This window comes from Oncorhynchus keta, unplaced genomic scaffold, assembly GCF_023373465.1.
Source record: "Oncorhynchus keta strain PuntledgeMale-10-30-2019 unplaced genomic scaffold, Oket_V2 Un_contig_15939_pilon_pilon, whole genome shotgun sequence".
In the NCBI taxonomy this organism is placed as follows: domain Eukaryota; kingdom Metazoa; phylum Chordata; class Actinopteri; order Salmoniformes; family Salmonidae; genus Oncorhynchus; species Oncorhynchus keta.
Window position 1 is genome coordinate 83,192 of NW_026279611.1, and position 21,633 is coordinate 104,824.

The following is a 21,633-nucleotide window of genomic DNA, read 5'->3' on the forward strand; positions in this document are numbered from 1 at the left end:
CCCCCCTACTTTATCTCTCTTCCTCCCTCACTTCCTCCCTACCTCCCTCTCTTCCTCCCTCACTCTACCTACCTCTCTTCCTCCCTCCTCTACCTCCCTCTCTTCTTCTTCCTCACTCTACCTCTACCTTTCCCTATCTATACCTCTCTTCCTCCCCTCACCTCTACCTCCCTCTCTCTTCCTCCCTGACTCTACCTACCTCTCTTCCTCCCTCACTCTACCTCCCTCTCTTCCTCCCTCTACCTTTCCCTATCTATACCTCTCTTCCCCCCTCTCTTCCTCCCTCACTCTTCCTCTACCTCTTCCTCCCTCTTCCTCCCTCTCTTCCTCCCCTCACTCTACCTACCTCTCTTCCTCCCTCACTCTACCTTCCTCTCTTCCTCCCTCACTCTACCTCCCTCTCTATCTTTCCCTATCTCTACCTCTCTTCCTCCCTCACTCTACCTACCTCTCTTCCTCCCTCACTCACTCTACCTCCCTCTCTTCCTCCCCCCGGCACCCCTCCCTGCCTCTCTCGGCTCATCCCGGTTTAGTGCAATGGAGTTGCTTTGGTTATCAAACGGCCTAGATTAGGGACAGTTTGACATTTACTGTGTGTGTGTGTGTGTGTGTGTGTGTGTGTGTGTGTGTGTGTGTGTGTGTGTGTGTGTGTGTGTGTGTGTGTGTGTGTGTGTGGGGGGGGGGCAGATGTCTCTTTATTTCTTTATATTACAGTGGAGAGGATGAACATGTGCAGGTAGCCTACAGGACACCTTTTTAAGTAGTCTAGTTAAATGAATACATTTTAAAAGTAAAGTTAAGTGACCAATATTTAGACAATATTGAAGCGTTTGAGGTCAAGGAATAGCTACTCTGATTGTTAAGGAGGCAGAACGCGCGTTAATCTTTCCTGAATAACTGGGCCTGCTGGGCGCATGAGACTGTGTGGCTACACAATGTAGGACGACTTGGGAGAATGAGGACGGGCAGAAGGAGAAACACAGCCAGACTGTCCTGTACGGTGCCTCATCTAGATCAAGAGGAGACCCACAATTCATCCAGACGGAATGAAACATTCAAATATCGGGGCTTTTGCGTCATTATTCAATGGCATTTTCACTTCAGTTTATAGTACCTCACCGATATATTTGAGCCTTTTGGTATTCCCACTTCTGACACCAACGCACCGAACGGCAGGACAAGGGACTGAACCTGGGTCATTGGCGTGAAAGGAAAACCCCCATAATGCATCGTGCCAATAGGGTGAACCCACTCTCTATATGAGGGAATCCTTATATATAGTAAATTACATTTGTTTGAGCTGCGTGTCTTCACTCTTCTTTTATGTGTAAAGCTAGTCTAGGATGGCCTCTCCTCTGCACCTGGCCTCTCCTCTGCACCTGGCCTCTCCTCTGCACCTGGCCCTCCTCTGCACCTGGCCTCTCCTCTGCACCTGGCCTCTCCTCTGCACCTGGCCTCTCCCTGCACCTGGCCTCTCCTCTGCACCTGGCCTCTCCTCTGCACCTGGCCTCTCCTCTGCACCTGGCCTCTCCTCTGCACCTGGCCTCTCCTCTACACCTGGCCTCTCCTCTACACCTGGCCTCTCCTCTACACCTGGCCTCTCCTCTACACCTGGCCTCTCCTCTACACCTGGCCTCTCCTCTACACCTGGCCTCTCCTCTACACCTGGCCTCTCCTCTGTACCTGGCCTCTCCTCTGTACCTGGCCTCTCCTCTATACCTGGCCTCTCCTCTATACCTGGCCTCTCCTCTACCTGGCCTCTCCTCTACACCTGGCCTCTCCTCTACACCTGGCCTCTCCTCTACACCTGGCCTCTCCTCTACACCTGGCCTCTCCTCTATACCTGGCCTCTCCTCTATACCTGGCCTCTCCTCTATACCTGGCCTCTCCTCTATACCTGGCCTCTCCTCTGTACCTGGCCTCTCCTCTATACCTGGCCTCTCCTCTATACCTGGCCTCTCCTCTATACCTGGCCTCTCCTCTATACCTGGCCTCTCCTCTATACCTGGCCTCTCCTCTATACCTGGCCTCTCCTCTGTACCTGGCCTCTCCTCTGTACCTGGCCTCTCCTCTACACCTGGCCTCTCCTCTACACCTGGCCTCTCCTCTACACCTGGCCTCTCCTCTACACCTGGCATCTCCTCTGCACCTGGCATCTCCTCTGCACCTGGCCTCTCCTCTGCCAATGAGTTATTCCTCTACGTTCTTGTGGATTTATATAGAAAATTGATGCAGATTTGAATGATTTTATGTGTGGCATGATTGCTAGTTAACCTATTGCAGATCTGGACAAACGATCCACCTACCACTATTGTCACTATGTACAGAGGGCAGGATAGAGTTGACTGTATACTAAACGTGTAGAAAAGTGTAGAGCATCAGGGAAATACCACAACACCTTGGTAGGGGAGGAGCGTGCAGGCAGATGAGGAAATGTGGCTATATTGAAGAAATTATTTTGTCAAACCTGCAAAATGGGGAATGTAAACCAAGGGAAAATGCACTACCCTCCCCTGTGCCTAATAATAAAAATAAATACAAATCCCCCATCCCTCCCCAAAGTAAAACAAAACGCTAGATAAACCTCCCTTATTTTGGACCGGCCCACCTCAGTCAATTTCAAACTGTCCCTTTGCGCCCAAGTCAGAAAACCCCAGTGACAATGCCAAAGCACCAATCAGGGCGCAGAACACAGAGTCTCCAGTGACAGGCTGACCTGCTGTCTCGGCGTTACCATGGCGATTTACAGTACAGATGCATCTGTGGTATAATGCAGAGAGCGAGAGAGGGATGGGGAGAGAAAGAGAATGGATGTGTATATAGTAGGGAAGAATATAGGAGGGGGAATGGAGGAGGGGGAATAGAGGAGGAAGAATAGAGGAGGAGGAATAGAGGAGGAGGAATAGAGGGGGGGAATAGAGGAGAAGGCAAAGAGGAGGGGTAATAGAGGAGGAGGAATAGAGGGGGGGATAGAGGAGAGGGAATAGAGGAGGGGGAATAGAGGAGGGGGAATAGAGGAGGGGAAATAGAGGGGGAAGAATAGAGGAGGGGGAATAGGGGAGAGGGAATAGAGGAGGAGGAATAGAGGAGGGGGAATAGAGGAGAAGGTAAAGAGGAGGGAGAATAGAGGGGGGGATAGAGGAGAGGGAATAGAGGAGGGGGAATAGAGAGGGAAGAATAGAGGAGGGGGAATAGAGGAGGAAGAATAGAGGAGGGGGAATAGAGGAGAGGGGAATAGAGGAGGAAGAATAGAGGAGGGGGAATAGAGGAGGAAGAATAGAGGAGGGGGAATAGAGGAGGAAGAATAGAGGAGGGGGAATAGAGGAGGAAGAATAGAGGAGGGGGAATAGAGGAGAGGGGAATAGAGGAGGAAGAATAGAGGAGGGGGAATAGGGGAGAAGGCAAAAACGAGGGGGAATAGAGGAGGGGGAATAGAGGAGGAAGAATAGAGGAGGGGGAATAGAGGAGAAGGCAAAGAGGAGAGGGAATAGAGGAGGGGGAATAGAGGAGGGGGAATAGAGGAGGGGGAATAGAGGAGAGGGAATAGAGGAGGAGGCAAAGAGGAGGGGGAATAGAGGAGGGGGAATAGAGGAGAAGGCAAAGAGGAGGGGGAATAGAGGAGGGGCAATAGAGGAGGGGGAATAGAGGAGAAGGCAAAGAGGAGGGGGAATAGAGGAGGGGGAATAGAGGAGAAGGCAAAGAGGAGGGGGAATAGAGGAGGGGGAATAGAGGAGAAGGCAAAGAGGAGGGGGAATAGAGGAGGAGGAATAGAGGAGGGGGAATAGAGGAGGGGGAATAGAGGAGGAGGAATAGAGGAGGGGGAATAGAGGAGAAGGCAAAGAGGAGGGGGAATAGAGGAGGGGGAATAGAGGAGAAGGCAAAGAGGAGGGGAATAGAGGAGGGGGAATAGAGGGGGATAGAGGAGGAGGAATAGAGGAGGGGAATAGAGGAGGGGAATAGAGGAGAAGGCAAAGAGGAGGGGGAATGGAGGAGGAGGAATAGAGGAGGGGGAATAGAGGAGGAGGAATAGAGGAGGGGGAATAGAGGAGAAGGCAAAGAGGAGGGGGAATAGAGGAGGGGGAATAGAGGAGGAGGAATAGAGGAGGGGAATAGAGGAGGAGGAATAGAGGGGGGGTAGAGGAGGGGGAATAGAGGAGGAGAAATAGAGGGGGGGGTATCGGAGGAGGGCGAATAGAGGAGGAGGAATAGAGGAGGAGGAATAGAGGAGGGGGAATATAGGAGGGGGAAGAGAGGAGGGGGAATAGAGGAGGGTGAATAGAGGACGGGGAACAGATGAGGAGGAATAGAGAAGGGGGAATAGAGGAGGGGGAATAGAGGAGGAGGAATATAGTAGGGGGAATAGAGGAGGAGGAATAGAGGAGGGGAAAAAGAGGAGGGAGGAATAGAGGAGGGGGAATAGAGGAGGGAGGAATAGAAGAGAAAGAAAAGAGGAGGGAGGAATAGAGGAGGGGAATAGGGAAGGAAGGAATAGAAGAGGAGGAATAGAGGAGGGGGAATAGAGGAGGAGGAATAGAGGAGGGGAAATAGAGGAGGAGGAATAGAGTAGGGGGAATAGAGGAGGAGGAACAGAGGGGGGAAAAGAGGAGGGAGGAATAGAGGAGGGGAATAGAGGAGGGAGGAATAGAAGAGAAAGAAAAGAGGAGGGGGAATAGGGAAGGAAGGAATAGAAGAGGAGGAATAGAGGAGGGGAATAGAGGAGGGAAATAGAGGAGGGAGAAATAGAGGAGGGAGGAATAGAGGAGGGGAATAGAGGAGGGAGAATAGAGGAGGAGGAATAGAGGAGGAGGAATAGAGGAGGGGGAATAGAGGAGGGAGGAATAGAGGAGGAGGAATAGAGGAGGAGGAATAGAGGAGGGGGAATAGAGGAGAAGGCATAGAGGAGGGAAATAGAGGAGGAGGAATAGAGTGGTATAGGGGGAATAGAGGAGGAGGAACAGAGGAGGGGAAAAAGAGGAGGGAGGAATAGAGGAGGGGAATAGAGGAGGGAGGAATAGAAGAGAGAAAAGAGGAGGGAGGAATAGAGGGGGGAATAGGGAAGGAAGGAATAGAAGAGGAGGAATAGAGGAGGGGGAATAGAGGAGGAGGAATAGAGGAGGGGGATAGAGGGTTGAGGAATAGAGGAGGGGAAATAGAGGAGGGAGAAATAGAGGAGGGAGGAATAGAGGAGGGAGGAATAGAGGAGGGAGGAATAGAGGAGGAGGAATAGAGGAGGAGGAATAGAGGAGGAGGAATAGAGGAGGGGAATAGAGGAGGGAGGAATAGAGGAGGGAGAATAGAGGAGGAGGAATAGAGGAGGGGTATAGAGGAGGGAGGAATAGAGGAGGGAGGAATAGAGGAGGAGTAATAGAGGAGGAGGAATAGAGGTTTGGGGAATAGAGATGCTGAGAGGATATAATGATTCAACAGGTTTCAGATAAGATGGTGGCAGTCAGTCAGATGCTATATACATGTAAAAACACTGATGCATTTCAGTTAGCTGACATTACTGGCAGCATCATTGTTTGTCTTTGCGTGGTAACATGTACTATACTGCTAGTCCACATGAAGTGTTCTGCTCTCACACCACTTTATTACAGAACTGGAAATAACAATATAGCCTACATACTCTGTCTTTGTAAAGCTTGCACACACACATAGGGCCGAGCCCAGATCCAGACAGAGTCCAGAATGTTCTCTAGGATCTAGTGTCAGTCTGCAGGGGTTCCTCTCTGATTCAGCTAGCCCAGATCCAGACAGAGTCCTGAATGTTCTCTAGGATCTAGTGCCAGTCTACAGGGGTTCCTCTCTGATTCAGCTAGCCCAGATCCAGACAGAGTCCTGAATGTTCTCTAGGATCTAGTGCCAGTCTACAGGGGTTCCTCTCTGATTCAGCTAGCTCAGATCCAGACAGAGTCCTGAATGTTCTCTAGGATCTAGTGCCAGTCTACAGGGCTCCTCTTTGATTCAGCTAGCTCAGATCCAGACAGAGTCCTGAATGTTCTCCAGGATCTAGTGCCAGTCTACAAGGGCTCCTCTCTGATTCAGCTAGCCCAGATCCAGACAGAGTCCTGAATGTTCTCTAGGATCTAGTGCCAGTCTACAGGGATTCCTCTCTGATTCAGCTAGCCCAGATCCAGACAGAGTCCTGAATGTTCTCCAGGATCTAGTGCCAGTCTACAGGGGTTCCTCTCTGATTCAGCTAGCCCAGATCCAGACAGAGTCCTGAATGTTCTCCAGGATCTAGTGCCAGTCTACAGGGGTTCCTCTCTGATTCAGCTAGCCCAGATCCAGACAGAGTCCAGAATGTTCTCTAGGATCTAGTGCAAGTCTACAGGGGTTCCTCTCTGATTCAGCTAGCTCAGATCCAGACAGAGTCCTGAATGTTCTCCAGGATCTAGTGCCAGTCTACAAGGGCTCCTCTCTGATTCAGCTAGCTCAGATCCAGACCTAGTCCGGAATGTTCTCTAGGATCTAGTGCCAGTCTGCAGGGACTCCTCTCTGATTCAGCTAGTCCAGATCCAGACAGAGTCCTGAATGTTCTCTAGGATCTAGTGCCAGTCTACAGGGATTCCTCTCTGATTCAGCTAGCCCAGATCCAGACAGAGTCCTGAATGTTCTCCAGGATCTAGTGCCAGTCTACAGGGGTTCCTCTCTGATTCAGCTATCCCAGATCCAGACAGAGTCCTGAATGTTCTCTAGGATCTAGTGCCAGTCTGCAGGGATTCCTCTCTGATTCAGCTAGCCCAGATCCAGACAGAGTCCTGAATGTTCTCCAGGATCTAGTTCCAGTCTACAGGGATTCCTCTCTGATTCAGCTAGCCCAGATCCAGACAGAGTCCTGAATGTTCTCTAGGATCTAGTGCCAGTCTGCAGGGACTCCTCTCTGATTCAGCTATCCCAGATCCAGACAGAGTCCTGAATGTTCTCTAGGATCTAGTGCCAGTCTACAGGGGTTCCTCTCTGATTCAGCTAGCTCAGATCCAGACAGAGTCCTGAATGTTCTCTAGGATCTAGTGCCAGTCTACAGGGGTTCCTCTCTGATTCAGCTAGCTCAGATCCAGACAGAGTCCAGAATGTTCTCTAGGATCTAGTGCCAGTCTACAGGGGTTCCTCTCTGATTCAGCTAGCTCAGATCCAGACAGAGTCCTGAATGTTCTCTAGGATCTAGTGCCAGTCTACAGGGGTTCATCTCTGATTCAGCTAGCTCAGATCCAGACAGAGTCCTGAATGTTCTCTAGGATCTAGTGCCAGTCTACAGGGCTCGCTCTCAGATTCAGCTAGCTCAGATCCAGACAGAGTCCTGAATGTTCTCTAGGATCTAGTGCCAGTCTACAGGGACTCCTCTCTGATTCAGCTAGCTCAGATCCAGACAGAGTCCTGAATGTTCTCTAGGATCTAGTGCCAGTCTGCAGGGCTCCTCTCTGATTCTCTGCATGTTTTTATTCCTGCCGACTAGGGAGGTGACCTGTATATTGTTATCAATCCCAGCTGAAATAGTTCTCAGATATGGGATAACCATTTCAGATACAAGGGGAGGCAGGTAGAGATACTGTATGAAAAGAGATGGAGAGAACATAATGCAATGGGATGAGGGTTGAAAGGAGGATGAGAGGTACAGGATAAGGAGAGGGTAGAGTGACCCTTATAGCACCTGTTTTATAGTGAGTTAACACCAAAATAGAATGAATACAAGTGTGCTGCATAGTAAGAGCAACCTCAGCGTGATGGCTTGGTGTGTCCCTTCCTTACCTCCATCAGAGTACGTCTCAGTCCCGTATCCATCCTGCAGGCCGTTGCTCCAGGTCCCTTCGTAACGGGCCCCGCTAACCGTGCTCTCCAGTTGGCCGTAGCGTCCCTTGAAGCCCTGCGTCCCTCCCCCCTGTAGTCCCAGCGGCCCTTGCTCTCCACGCCGACGCCGTGGCGTTTCCCCTGCGCCCACGTGCCCTGGTAACTATTCCCGCTGGGCCAGGTGTAGACACCCAGGACCTCGAAGCCGTGGCTCCAGGCCCCGGCGTACTCCCCCTGACCCTGTGGCCCTGTGCAGACCCCCCGGCCATGGGCCTTGCCCTGCTCCCACCCTCCACAGTACGACCCCCCGTCATCAAAGTCAAACCTGCCTCCAGTGGACATGCATGAAACAGGTTTAGGCAAAATCCTCAGAACGTCAAGAAGAGTAAATCAGGTTTACACAGAAAGATCAGGGCCGGGAGGCGAAGATGGAGATAGAATCATGGAGGTTTAGATCTCCTAGTATTTCCCTTTACCTTCTTGTTGTTTTTTTTTTTATGATAATGGAATCAAAAACAGGTTCCCCGTCTTGTACAAAGCAGGGCTTGGTCCAGAGAACATCACCTGGGACGGAGAGAGAGGTTTCATCTGTCTGTCAATGGAGGTGGCAGGGTCTGGATCTCGGTCTGGGCCTGGCGCGGTGTTAAGGATGCTAGATGCTACTGCCGGCCGAGCATTCTGCTTCCCACGGCTGTATGCGCTCCTCCTCCTCCTCTCCTCCTCCTCCTCCTCTCCTCCTCCTCCTCCACCCTCCTCCTCCTCCACCCTCCTCGCCGGCTGGGATGGCACTAACCCACTCACCTCTCCGTTGGCTGGGGCACTCCAGACAGGCTAGGCCCAGGCTTTTCTAATAGTCCCAGAGGCCCTGACGGCAGCAGCGCCACAGCCTGATGAGCTCAATCAGACATACTACCACCACCCGTCTAGCTGTGCCGTACTGGCACACAGAAATGGAGAGAGGATAGAGACGGGAGAGGGAGAGAGGATAGAGACGGGAGAGAGAGAGAGGATAGAGACGGGGAGAGGGAGAGAGGATAGAGACGGGGAGAGGGAGAGAGGATAGAGACGGGAGAGGGAGAGAGGATAGAGACGGGAGAGAGATCGTACCTCACTAGTACGCCCCAGAAATAAACAGAGATGGGCTATATCTATAGAATGGGCTGGAAACATCCGAACACACACATCCGTAAACACACACACACACACACTGAACACACACACACCTCAGACGACCTAACCGACTGTGTATTTCCCCTTTGCTCCCCTCTTCTTCTGTCTTGTTCTCTCCTTCCTCCTCCTCCTCCTCCTCCTCACTGTGCTCCTGCAGCGCTGTAGCGATGGAGCTGCAGTCTCTCCTGAACAACATGGGAGGAGGGTTGATGCAACAACAAAATATATATATATAATGATTGTCTTCCTTTCCTCTTAATCTTCTGTATTTGGTGCTCAACCCCCTTATGTCTGGGTCGTTAATATATCCAGTTTCCCACAAGTCATATGATGTTGGTCTCTCGATCTCTTCTCTCCCTTGCTTTCTCTCTCTCTCTCTCGCTCTAAAATCTGCTCATTACTGAAGGACTGGTCCACCCCATCCAATACCCCTCCCCCACATGCTCCCTCTCTCCCTCCCTCCTCCTGCAGGCTCTTAAAGAGACAGGGATACAGGGACAGGGGAAGAGCAGCGTGTGTTCTCTCTCTCTCCCTCCCTCCTCCTGCAGGCTCTTAAAGAGACAGGGATACAGGGACAGGGGAAGAGCAGCGTGTGTTCTCTCTCTCTCCCTCCCTCCTCCTGCAGGCTCTTAAAGAGACAGGGATACAGGGACAGGGGAAGAGCAGCGTGTGTTCTCTCTCTCTCTCTCTCCCTCCTCCTGCAGGCTCTTAAAGAGACAGGGATACAGGGACAGGGGAAGAGCAGCGTGTGTTCTCTCTCTCTCTCTCTCCCTCCTCCTGCAGGCTCTTAAAGAGACAGGGATACAGGGACAGGGGAAGAGCAGCGTGTGTTCTCTCTCTCTCCCTCCCTCCTCCTGCAGGCTCTTAAAGAGACAGGGATACAGGGACAGGGGAAGAGCAGCGTGTGTTCTCTCTCTCTCTCTCTCTCTCCCTCCTCCTGCAGGCTCTCTTAAAGAGACAGGGATACAGGGACAGGGGAAGAGCAGCGTGTGTTCTCTCTCTCTCTCTCCCTCCCTCCTCCTGCAGGCTCTTAAAGAGACAGGGATACAGGGACAGGGGAAGAGCAGTGTGTGTTCTCTCTCTCTCCCTCCCTCCTCCTGCAGGCTCTTAAAGAGACAGGGATACAGGGACAGGGGAAGAGCAGCGTGTGTTCTCTCTCTCTCCCTCCCTCCTCCTGCAGGCTCTTAAAGAGACAGGGATACAGGGACAGGGGAAGAGCAGCGTGTGTTCTCTCTCTCTCCCTCCCTCCCTCCTCCTGCAGGCTCTTAAAGAGACAGGGATACAGGGACAGGGGAAGAGCAGCGTCTGTTCTCTCTCTCTCCCTCCCTCCTCCTGCAGGCTCTTAAAGAGACAGGGATACAGGGACAGGGGAAGAGCAGCGTGTGTTCTCTCTCTCTCTCTCTCTCTCCCTCCCTCCTCCTGCAGGCTCTTAAAGAGACAGGGATACAGGGACAGGGGAAGAGCAGCGTGTGTTCTCTCTCTCTCTCCCTCCCTCCTCCTGCAGGCTCTTAAAGAGACAGGGATACAGGGACAGGGGAAGAGCAGCGTGTGTTCTCTCTCTCTCTCTCTCCCTCCTCCTGCAGGCTCTTAAAGAGACAGGGATACAGGGACAGGGGAAGAGCAGCGTGTGTTCTCTCTCTCTCCCTCCCTCCTCCTGCAGGCTCTTAAAGAGACACTGATACAGGGACAGGGGAAGAGCAGCGTGTGTTCTCTCTCTCTCCCTCCCTCCTCCTGCAGGCTCTTAAAGAGACAGGGATACAGGGACAGGGGAAGAGCAGCGTGTGTTCTCTCTCTCTCCCTCCCTCCTCCTGCAGGCTCTTAAAGAGACAGGGATACAGGGACAGGGGAAGAGCAGCGTGTGTTCTCTCTCTCTCCCTCCCTCCTCCTGCAGGCTCTTAAAGAGACACTGATACAGGGACAGGGGAAGAGCAGCGTGTGTTCTCTCTCTCTCCCTCCCTCCTCCTGCAGGCTCTTAAAGAGACAGGGATACAGGGACAGGGGAAGAGCAGCGTGTGTTCTCTCTCTCTCTCCCTCTCTCTCTCTCTCTCTCTCTCTCTCCCTCCCTCTCTCTCTCTCTCTCTCTCTCTCTCTCTGGCTCTCTCTCTCTCTCTACCTTTCTCTCAATTCAATTCAATTCAATTCAATTCAAGGGGCTTTATTGGCAGGGGAAACATATGTTAACATTGCCAAAGCTAGTGAAGTAGATAATATACAAAAGTGAAATAATCAATACAAATTAACAGTCAACATTACACAAAGACATTACAAATGTCATATTATATGTATATATATAGTGTTGTAACGATGTGCAAATGGTTCAAATACAAAAGGGAAAATAAATAAGCATAAATATGGGTTGTATTTACAATGGTGTTTATTCTTCACTGGTTGACCTTTTCTTGTGGAAACAGGTCACAAATCTTGCTGCTGTGATGTCACACTGTGGTATTTCACCCAGTAGATATGGGAGTTTTTTAAAACCGGGTTTGTTTTCAAATTCTTTGTGGATCTGTGTAATCTGAGGGAAATATGTCTCTCTAATATGGCCATACATTGGGCAGGAGGTTAGGAGGTGCAGCTCAGTTTCCACCTCATTTTGTGGGCAGTGTGAACAAAGCCTGTCTTCTCTTAAGAGCCAGGTCTGCCTACAGTGGCCTTTCTCAATAGCAAGGCTATCCTCACTGAGTCTGTACATAGTCAAAACATTCCTTAAATTTGGGTCAGTCACAGTGGTCAGGTATTCTGCCACTGTGTACTCTCTGTTTAGGGCCAAATATCATTCCAGTTTGCTCTGTTTTTTTGTTAATTCTTTCCAATGTGTCAAGTAATTATCTTTTTGTTTTCTCATGATTTGGTTGGGTCTAATTGTGCTGCTGTCCTGGGGCTCTGTAGGGTGTGTTTGTGTTTGTGAACAGAGCCCCAGGACCAGCGTGTTTCGGGGACTCTTCTCCATGTTCATCTCTCTGTAGGTGATGGCTTTGTTATGGAAGGTTTGGGAATCACTTCCTTTTATGTGGTTGTAGAATGGATTTTGATCATTAGCTGTTATCGGCCTAATTCTGCTCTGCATGCATTATTTGGTGTTCTACGTTGTACATAGAGGATATTTTTGCCGAATTCTGCATGCAGAGTCTCAATTTGTTGTTTGTCCCGTTTTGTGAAGTCTTGGTTGGTGAGCGGACCCCAGACCTCACAACCATAAAGGGCAATGGGCTCTATGACTGATTCAAGTATTTTTAGCCAGATCCTAATTGGTATGTTGAATTTTATGTTCCTTTTGATGGCATAGAATGCCCTTCTTGCCTTGTCTCTCAGATCGTTCACAGCTTTGTGGAAGTTACCTGTCGTTTTTTGTGTGCTTTAGGGCAACGGTGTCTAGATGGAATTTATATTTGTGGTCCTGGCGACTGGACCTTTTTTGGAACACCGTTATTTTGGTCTTATCCAGGTCTGATAGAATCTGTACAGAAGATCTAGGTGCTGCTGTAGGCCCTCCTTAGTTGGGGACAGAAGCACCAGATCATCAACAAACAGTAGACATTTGACTTCAGATTCTAGTAGGGTGAGGCCGGGTGCTGCAGACTGTTCTAGTGCCCTCGCCAATTCGTTGATATATATGTTGAAGAGGGTGGGGCTTAAGCTGCATTCCTGTCTCACCCCACGGCCCCGTGGGATTTTATTTGTTTTTTTTGCCTATTTTAACCGCACACTTGTTGTTTGTGTAAATGGATTTTATAATGTCGTATGTTTTTCCCCCAACACCACTTTCCATCAGTTTGTATAACAGAACGTCATGCCAAATTGAGTCGAAGCATTTTTAAATCAACAAAGCATGAGAAGACTTTGCCTTTGTTTTGGTTTGTTTGGTTGTCAATTAGGGTGTGCAGGGTGAATACATGGTCTGTTGTACGGTAATTTGGTTTAAAAAAACAATTTGACATTTGCTCAGTACATTGCTTTCATTGAGGAAATGTACAGGTCTGCTGTTAATGATAATGCAGAGGATTTTCCCAAGGCTGCTGTTGACTCAAATCCCACGGTAGTTATTGGGGTCAAATTTGTCACCACTTTTGTGGATTGGGGTGATCAGTCCTTGGTTCCAAATATTGGGGAAGATGCCAGAGCTAAGGATGATGTTAAAGAGTTTTAATATAGCCAATTGGAATTTGTTGTCTGTATATTTGATCATTTCATTGAAGATACCATCAACACCACAGGCCTTTTTGGGTTGGAGGGTTATTATTTTGTTCTGTAGCTCATTCAAGGTAATTGGAGAATCCAGCGGGTTCTGGAATCCAGCGGGTTCTGGAATCCAGCGGGTTCTGGAATCCAGTGGGTTCTGGAATCCAGTGGGTTCTGGGAGTCTTTAATAGTTGATTCTAAATTTTGTATTTGATCATGTATATGTTTTTGCTGTTTGTTCTTTGTTATAGAGCCAAAAAGATTGGAGAAGTGGTTTACCCAGACATCTCATACATCTCTTTTGGATAGATAATTCTTTGTGTTGTTGTTTGTTTAGTGTTTTCCAATTTTCCCAGAAGTGGTTAGAGTCTATGGATTCTTCAATTACATTGAGCTAATTTCTGACATGCTGTTCCTTCTTTTCCGTAGTGTATTTCTGTATTGTTTTAGTGATTCACCATTGTGAAGGCGTTGACTCAGTGTTTCCGGGTCTCTATATTTTTGGTTGGACAGGTTTCTCAATATCTTTCTTAGGTTTTCGCATTCTTCATCAAACCATTAGTCCATTGTTGTTAATTTTCTTCGGTTTTCTATTTGAGATTTTTAGATTTGATAGGGAAGCTGAGAGGTCAAATATACTGTTAAGATTTTCTACTGCCAAGTTCACACCTTCGCTATTACGCTGTACGCTCTTGTTGGCTGGTCCTCGCTTCATACTTGTCGCCAAACCCACTGGCTCCAGGTCATCTACAAGTCTTTGCTAGGTAAAGCCCTGCCTTATCTCAGCTCACTGGTCACCATAGCAGCACCCACTCGTAGCACGCACTCCAGCAGGTATATTTCACTGGTCACCCCCAAAGCAAATTCCTCTTTTGGTCGTCTTTCCTTCCAGTTCTCTGCTGCTAATGACTGGAACAAACTACAAAAATCACTGAAGCCGGAGGATCATATCTCCCTCACTAACTTTAAGCTCCAGCTGTCAGAGCAGCTCACAGACCACTGCACCTGTACATAGCCCATCTGTAAACAGCCCATCCAACTACCTCATCCCCATACCGTTATTTATTTATTTTGCTCCTTTGCACCCCAGTATTTCTACTTGCACATTCACCTTCTATCACTCCAGTGTTTAATTGCTATATTGTATTTACTTCGCCACTATGGCCTATTTATTGCCTTACCTCCCTTATCTCACCTCGTTTGCACAAACTGTATATATACTTTTTCTACTGTATTATTGACTGTACGTTTGTTTTTTCCATGTGTAACTCTGTTGTTGTTGTTTGTGTCACACTGCTTTGCTTTATCTTGGCCAGGTCACAGTTGTAAATGAGAACTTGTTCTCAACTGGCCTAAACTGGTTAAATAAAGGTGATCTGGTCTACCTGGTTAAATAAAGGTGACCTGGTTAAATAAAGGTGACCTGGTCTACCCGGTTAAATAAAGGTGACCTGGTCTACCTGGTTAAATAAAGGTGACCTGGTTAAATAAAGGTGATCTGGTCTACCTGGTTAAATAAAGGTGATCTGGTCTACCTGGGTTAAATAAAGGTGATCTGGTCTACCTGGTTAAATAAAAGGTGATCTGGTCTACCTGGTTAAATAAAGGTGATCTGGTCTACCTGGTTAAATAAAGGTGATCTGGTCTACCTGGTTAAATAAAGGTGATCTGGTCTACCTGGTTAAATAAAGGTGATCTGGTCTACCTGGTTAAATAAAGGTGATCTGGTCTACCTGGTTAAATAAAGGTGATCTGGTCTACCTGGTTAAATAAAGGTGATCTGGTCTACCTGGTTAAATAAAGGTGATCTGGTCTACCTGGTTAAATAAAGGTGATCTGGTCTACCTGGGTTAAATAAAGGTGATCTGGTCTACCTGGTTAAATAAAGGTGATCTGGTCTACCTGGTTAAATAAAGGTGATATGGTCTAGCTGGTTAAATAAAGGTGATCTGGTCTACCTGGTTAAATAAAGGTGATCTGGTCTACCTGGTTAAATAAAGGTGGTCTGGTCTACCTGGTTAAATAAAGGTGATCTGGTCTACCTGGTTAAATAAAGGTGATCTGGTCTACCTGGTTAAATAAAGGTGATCTGGTCTACCTGGTTAAATAAAGGTGATCTGGTCTACCTGGTTAAATAAAGGTGATCTGGTCTACCTGGTTAAATAAAGGTGATCTGGTCTACCTGGTTAAATAAAGGTGATCTGGTCTACCTGGTTAAATAAAGGTGATCTGGTCTACCTGGTTAAATAAAGGTGATCTGGTCTACCTGGTTAAATAAAGGTGATCTGGTCTACCTGGTTAAATAAAGGTGATCTGGTCTACCTGGTTAAATAAAGGTGATCTGGTCTACCTGGTTAAATAAAGGTGATCTGGTCTACCTGGTTAAATAAAGGTGATCTGGTCTACCTGGTTAAATAAAGGTGATCTGGTCTACCTGGTTAAATAAAGGTGATCTGGTCTAATTGTTTTTTTGGTAGGTTTCCACACTACATTCCTTCCATCTATAGCATTTCTTAATATTACTCAGTTCCTTGGGCTTTGATGCCTCATGATGAAGTATTATTGCTCTGTTCAAGTACACTGTGATTTTGCTGTGGTCTGATAGGGGTGTCCGTGGGCTGACTGTGAACTCTCTGAGAGACTCTGGGTTGAGGTCAGTGATAAAGTAGTCTACAGTAATACTGCCAAGAGATGAGCTATAGGTCCACCTACCATAGGAGTCCCCTCGAAGCCTACCGTTGTCTATGTACATACCAGCGTGTGACAGAGCTGCAGGAGTTGTGACTCGTTTTTGTTAGTTATGTTGTTGTGCCTAGAGGGGCATATGGGGGAAGGAATGCTGTCACCTCCAGGTAGGTGTTTGTCCCCCTGTGTGCTGAGGGTGTCAGGTTTTTGTCCGGTTCTGGCATTTAGGTCACCACAGACTAGTACATGTCCCTGGGCCTGGAAATGATTGATTTCCCCCTCTAGGATGGAGAAGCTGTCTTCATTAAAGTATGGGGATTCTAGTGGAGGGATATAGGTGGCACACAGGAGGACATTGGTTTATGTTAAGATCATTTCCTTTAGAATTTCTAGCCAAATGTAAAATGTTTCTATATTGATTAATTTAATGGAGTGAGTTAGGTCTGCTCTATACCAAATTAGCATAGCCCCTGAGTCCCTTCCCTGTTTCACACCTCTCCCTCTGTCTCTCTCAATTCAATTTGAAGGGCTTTATTGGCATGGGAAACATACACTGAGTGTACAAAACATTAGCAACACATGTCTTATACTGAGTTGCACCCCCCTTTGCCCTTAGAACAGCCTCAATTCGTTGGGGCATGAACTCTACAAGGTGTTGAAAGCGTTCCACAGGGATGCTGGCCCATGTTGACTCCAATGCTTCCCACAGATGTGTCAAGTTGGCTGGATGCCCTTTGGGGTGTGGACCATTCTTGATACACACCAAAAACTGTTGATCGTGGAAAAACCCAGCAGCTTTGCAGTTCTTGGGACACTCAAACTGGTGCGCCAGGTACCTACTACCACCTACTACCACCACCACCTACTGCCACCTACTACCACCTACTACCACCTACTACCACCTACTACCACCTACTACTGCCACTCCAGAAGGTCAGGACTCTGTAGTACTCCAGGTGGTCAGGACTCTGAGTGGGCTACCAGAGGTGGACTCTAGTGGGTGTCCAGAAGGTCAGGACTCTGAGTGGGCCACTCAGAAGGTCAGGACTCAGTGGGCCACTACCACCTACTGGGCCACCTAGTAGGTCAGGACTCTACTAGGTCAGGACTCTACTGCCACTCCAGAAGGTCAGGACTCTGACAGGGCCACTCCAGAAGGTCAGGACCCTGACAGGGCCACTCCAGAAGGTCAGGACTCTGACAGGGCCACTCCAGAAGGTCAGGACTCTGACTGGGCCACTCCAGAAGGTCAGGACTCTCAGTGGGCCGCTCCAGAAGGTCAGGACTCTGACTGGGCCACTCCAGAAGGGCAGGACTCTGACTGGGCCACTCCAGAAGGTCAGGACTCTGACTGGGCCACTCCAGAAGGTCAGGACTCTGACTGGGCCACTCCAGAAGGTCAGGACTCTGACTGGGCCACTCCAGAAGGTCAGGACTCTGACTGGGCCACTCCAGAAGGTCAGGACTCTGACTGGGCCACTCCAGAAGGTCAGGACTCTGATTGGGCCACTCCAGAAGGTCAGGACTCTGACTGGGCCACTCCAGAAGGTCAGGACTCTGACTGGGCCACTCCAGAAGGTCAGGACTCTGACTGGGCCAGGACTCTCCAGAAGGTCAGGACTGACTGGGCCACTCTGACTCCAGAAGGTCAGGACTCTGACTGGGCCACTCCAGAAGGTCAGGACTCTGACTGGGCCACTCCAGAAGGTCAGGACTCTGACTGGGCCACTCCAGAAGGTCAGGACTCTGACTGGGCCACTCCAGAAGGTCAGGACTCTGACTGGGCCGCTCCAGAAGGTCAGGACTCTGACTGGGCCACTCCAGAAGGTCAGGACTCTGACTGGGCCACTCCAGAAGGTCGTGACTCTGACTGGGCCACTCCAGAAGGTCAGGACTCTGACTGGGCCACTCCAGAAGGTCAGGACTCTGACTGGGCCACTCCAGAAGGTCAGGACTCTGACTGGGCCACTCCAGAAGGTCAGGACTCTGACTGGGCCACTCCAGAAGGTCAGGACTCTGACTGGGCCACTCCAGAAGGTCAGGACTCTGACTGGGCCACTCCAGAAGGTCAGGACTCTGACTGGGCCACTCCAGAAGGTCAGGACTCTGACTGGGCCACTCCAGAAGGTCAGGACTCTGACAGGGCCACTCCAGAAGGTCAGGACTCTGACTGGGCCACTCCAGAAGGTCAGGACTCTGACTGGGCCACTCCAGAAGGTCAGGACTCTGACAGGGCCACTCCAGAAGGTCAGGACTCTGACTGGGCCACTCCAGAAGGTCAGGACTCTGACTGGGCCACTCCAGAAGGTCAGGACTCTGACTGGGCCACTCCAGAAGGTCAGGACTCTGACTGGGCCACTCCAGAAGGTCAGGACTCTGACTGGGCCACTCCAGAAGGTCAGGACTCTGACTGGGCCACTCCAGAAGGTCAGGACTCTGACTGGGCCACTCCAGAAGGTCAGGACTCTGACTGGGCCACTCCAGAAGGTTAGGACTCTGACTGGGCCACTCCAGAAGGTTAGGACTCTGACTGGGCCACTCCAGAAGGTCAGGACTCAGGACTCTGACAAAAGGTCTTGATAAATTTGGGAATACATTTTTCATCGATGATAGCAAACTGTACAGGCCCTGAGGCAGCAAAGCAGCCCCAACCCATGATCCTCCCTCCACCATACTTTACAGTTGTGATGAGGATTTGATGTTGGTGTGCTGTGCCTTTTGTTCTCAACATATAGTGTTGTGTGTTCCTTCCAAACAACACAACTGTAGTTTCATCTGTCCACAGAATATTTGGCCAGTAACGCTGTGGAACATCCAGGTGCACTTTTGCAAACTTCAGACATGCAGCAATGTTTCTTTTGGACAGCAGTGGATTCTTCCATGGTGTCCTCCCATGAACACAGTGTTTTACGTTTTATAGACTCGTCAACAGAGATGTTAGCATGTTCCAGAGATTTCTGTAAGTCTTTAGCTGACATGCTTAACCTCATTCAGCATTCTGCACTGTGCTCTTGCAGTCATCTTTGCAGGACGGCCACTCCTAGGGAGAGTAGCAACAGTGCTGAACTTTCTCCATTTATAGACAATTTGTCTTTCCGTGGACTGACTTTTAGAGATACTTTTGTAACCCTTCCCAGCAGCTTTATGCAAGGCAACAATTCTTAATCTTAGGTCTTCTGACATCTATTTTGTTTGCGGCATGGTTCACATTAGGCAATGCTTTTTGTGAAAAGTAAACTCACATTTGTGAGTGTTTTTTATGGTGCAGGGCAGCTCAAACCAAAATCTCTAATCTGGTCTCATTGATTGGACTCCAGGTTATTTGACTCCTGACTCCAGTTAGCTTTTGGAGAAGTCATTAGCCTCGGGGTTCACACACAATTTTCAACCTACACTGTGAATGTTTAAATTATATTTTCAATATAGACAAGAAAAAAATACAATAACGTGTGTGTTATTAGTTTAAGCAGACTGTATTTGTCTACTGTTGTGACTTAGATGAAGATAAGATCACATTTTATGTCAAATTAATGCAGAAATCCAGGTAATTCCATCGGGTTCAAGGTTCACATACTGTTTCCTGCCACTGTACATAAGCAGGGTTGGGATCCATTACATTTCAAGTCAATTCAGGAACTACATTGACATTCCAATTCCAATTCTCTTCAATGCTTTTCAATGGGGAAATGTGGTTGTGGAATTTGGTTGACATTTTTGGGGAATTGACTGGTATTGAAATGGTACTGAACCCAACCATAGAATATAGCATTTTAATTACATCAAAGCCAGTGGAGCCAGTGGAGGCTGCTCCACTGCTAATTATTTAATTATTATTTAATTAAATAATTAATTATTATTATTGCTGAGGCTCATAATAATGTCGATTAAATAACTAATAATAACTAATTAATAACTAATTAAAATTATATTATATATTAAATAACTAATAATGTCTGGAACGGAGCGAATGGAATGGCATCAAACGCACGAGATCCACTGGTTCTGCTCCGACCGTCACCACGAGGCCGTCCTCCACTGATTCTGCTCCGACCATTACCACGAGGCCGTCCTCCACTTGTTCTGCTCCGACCGTTACCACGAGGCCGTCCTCCACTGATTCTGCTCCGACCATTACCACGAGGCCGCCCTCCACTGATTCTGCTCCGATCATTACCACGAGGCCGTCCTCCACTGGTTCTGCTCCGACCATTACCACGAGGCCGTCCTCCACTGATTCTGCTCCGTTACCACGAGGCCGTCCTCCACTGATTCTGCTCCGACCGTTACCACGAGGCGGTCCTCCACTGATTCTGCTCCGACCATTACTACGAGGCCGTCCTCCACTGATTCTGCTCCGACCATTACCACGAGGCCGTCCTCCACTGATTCTGCTCCGACCATTACCACGAGGCCGTCCTCCACTGATTCTGCTCCGTTACCACGAGGCCGTCCTCCATTGATTCTGCTCCGACCGTTACCACGAGGCGGTCCTCCACTGATTCTGCTCCGACCATTACCACGAGGCCGTCCTCCACTGATTCTGCTCCGACCATTACCACGAGGCGGTCCTCCACTGGTTCTGCTCCGACCATTACCACGAGGCCGTCCTCCACTGGTTCTGCTCCGACCGTTACCACGAGGCCGTCCTCCACTGGTTCTGCTCCGACCGTTACCACGAGGCCGTCCTCCACTGGTTCTGCTCCGACCGTTACCACGAGGCCGTCTTGTGATCAAAGTTATCTTTATATTGTAAAATACATGACATCATAGTCAATGAAAGATACTTCTGATCAATGGACATTCTACCACAAATCTTTTAGAAATTAAACATGTCATAATGCTGCAGTCATGGTGACTATCAACTGGCCACAAAGTGAGTCCCATAGGGCAGCACACATAGTAGGCCCAGCGTCGTCCGGGGCAGGCCGCCATCGTAAATAAGAATGTGTTCTTAACTGACTTGCCTAGTTAAATAAAGGTTCAATAAATTTTAAAAATGTAATAATGAACAGTGGCACAAGACAAGAGACAAGAGACAAAGAAAACCATATGATATGACCACATTACTGGTAGTAACACGTATAATTACATGGTAGTTCCATTAGGCTGGTTCAACAGGGTGATTATAGTGTAGGTATGATATGACCACATTACTGGCAGTAACATGTATAGTATTACTGGTATACATGGTAGTTCAGCCTAGGATTAGTGTTTTAGTTTATTGATTGTGGCTACACCTACCAGACTAGGATTAGTGTTGTAGTTTATTGATTGTGGCTACACCTACCAGTCTAGGATTATTGTTGTAGTTTATTGATTGTGGCTACACCTACCAGACTAGGATTAGTGTTGTAGTTTATTGATTGTGGCTACACCTACCAGTCTAGGATTATTGTTGTAGTTTATTGATTGTGGCTACACCTACCAGACTAGGATTAGTGTTGTAGTTTATTGATTGTGGCTACACCTACCAGACTAGGATTAGTGTTTTAGTTTATTGATTGTGGCTACACCTACCAGACTAGGATTAGTGTTGTAGTTTATTGATTGTGGCTACACCTACCAGTCTAGGATTATTGTTGTAGTTTATTGATTGTGGCTACACCTACCAGACTAGGATTAGTGTTGTAGTTTATTGATTGTGGCTACACCTACCAGACTAGGATTATTGTTGTAGTTTATTGATTGTGGCTACACCTACCAGTCTAGGATTAGTGTTTTAGTTTATTGATTGTGGCTACACCTACCAGTCTAGGATTAGTGTTTTAGTTTATTGATTGTGGCTACACCTACCAGTCTAGGATTATT

The 21,633-nt window shown here is 48.5% G+C and overlaps 1 pseudogene; it reads right to left on the bottom strand.

Annotated features, from left to right (window-relative positions):
• The window catches only part of LOC118379138 (junctophilin-3-like), a 38,471-nt pseudogene extending 29,106 nt beyond the window's left edge, over positions 1-9,365 (bottom strand).
• Between the last annotated feature and the right edge of the window lie 12,268 nt (positions 9,366-21,633).